Raw genomic sequence first — 6,667 nt, 5'->3', positions numbered from 1 at the left:
AAGCACAGAAACACCAACACATTATCTCACGCCGATCACGCCCGGCAGAATGTTGTGCCTGCGGGACATAGGGTTAGTCGTCAACATGAAGCAAATTCTACAAGGAAGAAATAAAAAAAACGACCCCAGTAGCTAAATCAAGCGAACATGCCCTCGCTTTGACATTCTCAGCAGATATATAATTTAGTATTTTCACACAATCTTTTGCTTTTCTAAAATTACAGTTCACACCCAATGTGGACGGTGTACAAGATTTTCCTACAAAAGGCACATGTAGCATTTCAATGCGGAATCACTTCATGCGACTGCCCACAAGAGCGCGCAGATAATAACACCCCCAGTTCATGCTGAGAAATAAGTTATAGTGTATATTATAAACAATGCTTGCTCTTTGGCCTTATTGCATTTATGACCTTTTACCCATATCATATGGGAAGAAAAATTCTGCCCCGACGGAGCCTCGTTGATTGCGATGGGAAATCTCATCTGAGAAAGAGAGGGCAGGGGTGAAGGAAAATGGCACTACAGCCTTTATCATGACTGTTAAACCACTGACGTTTACGCGGAGCTATGCTGGCACATGTCAAGACCACTGAGGCGAGAAACACACGCGGGCGCTCAGCCACTTTCAGCCATGGAGGTAAAAGGGCGTCTCTCAGCGTTTCTCTCTTCGTCTCTTCCGGTTTCCCTCTCGCTCTCTCGAATTGCTCTCCATTTTCAATATCCCATTTTCTACCGTTTCTCTGTTTCGTTTACCTCTTACTTTCTTTTTCTCGATCCCTCCGTCGCCCACAATTTCGCTCACCTTCTCACCCTTTGTTTAATAGGTCTGTCTGCAGGACCATTGTTGCAATTCATTTACATTAAAGAAGTGGGCTTTGGCTCCACCCAGACTTAGCGCCCTATCACCTCGTACTATTGTTTATTTGGTGTATCATTCCACCTTCGAGGAAGTGCTTTCATTGAAATACCGGAGTGACTATTTTACATCTGAAAATTGCACATAATCAATAGTTTGTCACACTGATGTTTTTATGTCCTACATGCTTTCCCTACAAAAGCTACTCGTGTAAGCTACTTTTTCTCCAGCATTGGCAGGCTTTAACATGGTAAATACCATTTGTGTATAGAACACATGTAAACAACCTCTGTGAATGTCTTTGTTTACATGCTTTGATACATTAAAAGCAAACATATTGGCTTTGCCAGAGCTTGTTGTTCATGTCAATTTTGCACACGTTAACAGAGCTTCTTGATTTCTATTATTTCTTCTGGTGCATTTCTTGTGGTCATGCTTTTTATTCACTTGTCTAACTTTTGCCTCCATTTGCCCCCTCACCTCACAGCCTCTATCAGTCTATCACGCTCTGTCCACACTCCTCTTCACATAGCAATCTCCCTTTCTATATGCAAGACACTTTAGATACTCAGTCAACGTTGTGCAGTTCTTTATGAAACTTAAAAATCACAAAGAGCAGGGTATATTTACAAGGGGATAGCGCAACCAGAATGTCACTTTTAGCGACGTTCTGGTGGCACTATGCCCTTCTCTATATTTACAAAGCAATGTTAACACCTATCTGCGGCGCCGATTCTACCCCGGTGCTGAACATTCCATTCGCGGGTGTGGTCATGACGGAACGGTTCCGTCATGAGCACAGCGCGACCGATGCTCATGACGGAACCGTTCCGTCAATAGCATCGAAGGGGTTAAGTCACTTTTTGTGGCTTACCCCCACCTTGCAAATATGGTTCCTTTACACACATCACTTAGCGTGAAAAGGTTCTGCTATTTGTGTTGCTGTAGGTGTTCCACCACAGCACCCATTGCTTTGTGATGCTGCCCCAGATTTAGAAGGATGTGTAAATCTGAGGCAGCCCCAAAAACGAACGTCATGCAAGAGCAGGCATTAGAATGGCAAAACAACGAGAAATACTTTTATTTCTTCTCGTTTTTGCTTTTTCTATGTGTTCTTCAGAATAAAGAGCAAAACACAATGAATGATTGTTTAAGTGCGGGAAGGTGTGCCTTCCTACACAAAAACAATCATTTACAGCTAGCTTAATCAAAGTCCCGATTTGCGATTCCTTAATAGCGATTATTAAGGAATCGCTATTAAGGACTTGCAAATCGGGATTCATGTAGAAATCGCTAAATAAATTGCGATTCCTACATCCTCCTTATTTGCGATTAGCAAATTGCTAATCGCAAAAAAGGAATAACTCCCCATTCATTCCTATGGGCCAAAGGCCCATAGGAATGAATGGGGAGTTTTTCCTTATTTGCGATTAGCAATTTGCTAATCGCAAATAAGGATGCGATTTTAAGGATGCAGGGGTGTCCAAAGGACACCCTGTAGCACCCCTGAAATGTGAATTTACACTGATATTGTGCACACACATGTCCAAAGGACATGTGTGTGTTACATGCAACTTAGAAAAATGCATTTAAATGCATTTTTCTAAGTTTTCGCTATTTACCACGAGGTTTGACTTCGTGGTAAATAGCGCTCCTAAATTGCGAATTCGCAATTTTAAAATGTTTCATGAATAGCATTTAAGGAATCTCTAATAGAGATTCCTTAAATGCTAATCCTCGCAAATTTGCGAATTCTTTATTAGCGATTTTTGCATTTGGGATGATGAATCCCAAATGCAAAAATTGCACTCGCAAAGGGCCAGATTCTCAGATTCTGGCCCTTTTGCGAGCGCATTTCGCTTGATGAATCTGGATGCAAATGATGATTTGCTACTTTTATGTGTGCTGCATTCTGCAAAACACATAGAGCAACAAATTGCCATTATGGAATGTTTATGTGCAGGAATAGACACATTCCTGCACATAAACAATAATTCGCTGCAAGACAGGCACCAGGGTGCCTGGGTTGGCACTAGGCAGATAATTTTAGTATCAGGGAAAACACAGAGGTGTGGCGTATTGTTGTAAATACGGTGCATCCCTGCGATTTTGGAAATGTGGGAGCGCGGTGCTACCAAATTTGGCACCGCTCTGCGCTCTGACATTTCATTGTAAATATGTCCCGGGGTTGGGTAACTTTAGTTTACCAACAGTGCCAGTGTGGTGGATGCTGGCCCAAAATGTGTTTTACAGCAATTATGCCCGTTTCCATAGAGGGAAGCTGTCTGTAGAAAATGGCTACAATAAATCAATGCGTTACAAAATTGCATTGATCTGTGGCAAAAACAATTAACTACCGAAACAGTTCGACTGTTTGCTTTTTTGGTAGCTGATGTAGCTCAACTTAGTTCCCTCAGTGATGCCAGAGAACATTTTATTACAGCAGGAACATCCGTATGGAAGCAGATTACCGAAACAAGGATATGATGAGGAGAGGGGATGAGATAACTAGCCTGAATTTTTATATTATCACATTCTTTAAATTGTGTACAGAATTATGCAATACACAGACACAAAGATTTGAAGTGCAGCTATCAGCATAACACATTGTTACAATCTGCACCAAATAGAGATAAAAGAGTTTGGTATGATTTTGTGAATGTAACAAACTAGGGGTTAGAAATTGGGTCACTGTGATCCAAATGAAAGAAACGTAGCCACTACATGACATATGTCTCCTGGCATCCACCCCTCCCACCCCCCCCCCCCCCCCCAGTAAATCACTACGAAAACAAAATCATTTTGCAAGGAAAAATGCACCTACAAATCGTTGAATAAACATCCTCTTTCTCACAGTGGGGAGTTGGCACATTCAGCTGATTTTCAGTCAGACTTGCAATCCACAACAAAATTGAAATAATTCAAAAGTCTAATCAGAGTTTGAATCTCTGCATCGAAAATATAGCCTTTCATTTGCCTAAAAACATAAATACTTTGCTGGGTAAATGCTACAAAATACCAAACACTGTAGTAGCAAGGGAAGTATTTAAACCTACGTTCTTACACATAATATTTATTGCACTATAAAAATCCATATTTCAGTTTATTTCTCTCTCAAACTTCCCATTTGTGTCTAGGGGCAAATTTTGACCAATGTTGAATTTTGGAAAGCGACCTATGTATTAGGTGCTCGGTGTACGGAAATTTGCATTCAGAATGGGTCGCAATTCGACCTAACTCTTGAATATTAAAGAGGGAAGCTTCAGGCAGCTGATGCCATTACAGAAATGATGGGCTGTTCAGTTTAGGTGGGTTCTCTTTAAAATAAAGAAAACTTTTAATTTGTTTAATGCAGTTTATTTTTGCTAAAGCAAACAGTGTTGTACTTAAAAAAAGTTTACTTTATTTAAAGTTTGTTTGAGATTTGGCAGATGCCCCCCATTTACAAATGCATTACCAACCCAAGTCAGGAGTAGGTGAATTCTCAATGTTCTATGCAGGGGCGGTGGGTGACATTTCAAAGTGGTGGGGCGCAAAGTGATTTGCATACAGCACCGTAGCGAGCGAGCGCAGCGTGCGAGCCCGAACCCCATAAGGGGGGTTTGGGGGTTAACCCCCCCAAGAAAATTTTGAAAAAAAAGAAGAAAAATCGAGCATTTTCAAGCAAATTTGAGAAAGCAGGAAGGTTAATAAAGCAATTGTGAAAGTGCAGTTATTACATTAATAGATGGCATAACATAGGTAGCTGCTTATTCAGTATAACCACAGAGCTTCATTCATTCCGTCCTATTACGCTCAGGTGCTGAATTCAGACTATAAGACTTTCATGAAAATCTCAGCTCTAAGAGTAGAAGAAGTTGCACAGCAGTTGAGAAACAGCCTTCACAAAGCATTAGGAAAATGAGAGGCAATTACTTCAAAGCAAACTGAAAGCAATGCATCAAGTAGTAACTTAAAGCAATGCATCCAGCAAAACAGTGCATGCAGTCAACCACACAAAAGTAAACTAAAGCAAGTGTGAACCTGTGAACCTTCACTTTGAAAGCAGGGTGCTAGTCAACAGGCCAGTCACATACATTTAAACTGAAGAAGAGTACACCTCAGCATGCAGGCACCAACATAAAAGCACCAAGCAAGTAAAACAGTTTAATGAAAGAAAAATGACTGGTCTGGGTCTGGATCTGACTTGGTACGAGCAGGATACAAAAAGTAAACGAGTAGATGGTAACCCAGTACAAGTGAAGGAGCTGTAAGGAACCTAAGCGCACTGGTGTTGATACCAATAACAGGGCAGCTCTGGCTTTCTCAGGGTAGGTGTCAGCTGTGTGATGAAACCAGCATGTGAAGCAGTTACCTCAAACAAACTAAAACCAATGCACTCATCAAGACAAGGAGTTACATGAAATCAAATAGAAAACCACCATCAAGCCAGGTAGTCACCTAAAGGCAAATTGAAGTGACTGCACACTATGGGAAGTGCACTTCACCAGCCAGCCTATTACACTAAAGGAAAATAAAAGCAATGCTCCCAGTAAACAAGACAACATAAATTGAAAATGTTTCCCAGCAGGACCAACAGTCACAAAAAGTAAAGAAACAGAACGAAGTCAGAGGCACTCCAGGAAGCTGAAAACATGGTTATTTTAAACAGCGGCTATGTCACCTTAGCTTATTGACGCGCGTATTAATAACGCTCATATACTTAATAACGGTCATATACTTAATGCCAGTTGATTGAATTGTTTATAATGCATTCATTAATACTGCAAACGCTCAACAAAGCTACAAATAACGTAAATCGTGCGCAATGTCAATATCATCATTCCTTTGTTAATGCAATGGGTGGATTGATGGGGAGAGTGTGGGTGGATGGATGAAGGGTGTATGGTAGGACTGGTGAAAGGCTGGCTGGATGGATGAAAGGGTGGGTGGATGACAGATGGCTTGCTGGCTGAATGAAAGGGTGGCTGGATGCATGGACGGATGAAAGGGTGGGTGTGTGAAGGATTGGTGGATGGCTAGAAGAAATGGTGCATGGATGAATGGATGTTTCAAAGGGTGGATGGGTGAAGGATGGCTGGATGGGTATGTGGATGGATCAAAGGGTGGGTGGATGGATGAATGGGTGGATAGTTTGCAAACAAATACTTAATAATTGCTTCATGTAAGTCTGTACAGGGTGGATGGATGGAATTGCAGACACACAGCAGAAAAGAAAAATGCACGTTAGAAATCAGATTATAAAGCTGATCACATTTTATGCACAGCGAACCAGACTATCTCGAACACTAATGGTATTTACATAGCGCTTCGTACCGCTTTGGGTGGCGTACAGGTGCCTTATCGAACGGGTAGCAAGCGCAATCGGCTAAATGCGTGGCTGACGAAATATGCACCGATATAAATTGCACTTTAGGGAACAGATTTTAAAGCCAATCACAATTCATGTACAGCGGACCAGACTATCCCCAACAGTAATGATATTTACATAACGCTTCATAACGCTTTGGGTGGCATCCAGGTGCCTTATAGGACGGGCAGCAAGCACACTCTGGGAAATGCGTGGCTGGCTGAAAACGGACGGATATGGGATATGTATTCTTGTCTTTTTTACAACAATTTTGTTTCAGTAGGATAAAAGAGCAGTTCACACATGAAACAGAGGGGAACAAAAAACAAAACGCGTTGTCGGGCGTGCGATTTAGTAGTCTGCGAAGTTAAGTACTGCCCAATAGCAATCAACGTATTGGCGTTGCAACAACTGCCTCTCCCTCCCTCTGTGTCACTCCATCCCTGTGTGTCACCTCC

Source organism: Lissotriton vulgaris, chromosome 12 (assembly GCF_964263255.1).
Source record: "Lissotriton vulgaris chromosome 12, aLisVul1.2, whole genome shotgun sequence".
NCBI classification, from domain to species: Eukaryota; Metazoa; Chordata; class Amphibia; order Caudata; family Salamandridae; genus Lissotriton; species Lissotriton vulgaris.
Note: the sequence above shows the minus strand (reverse complement) of the source record.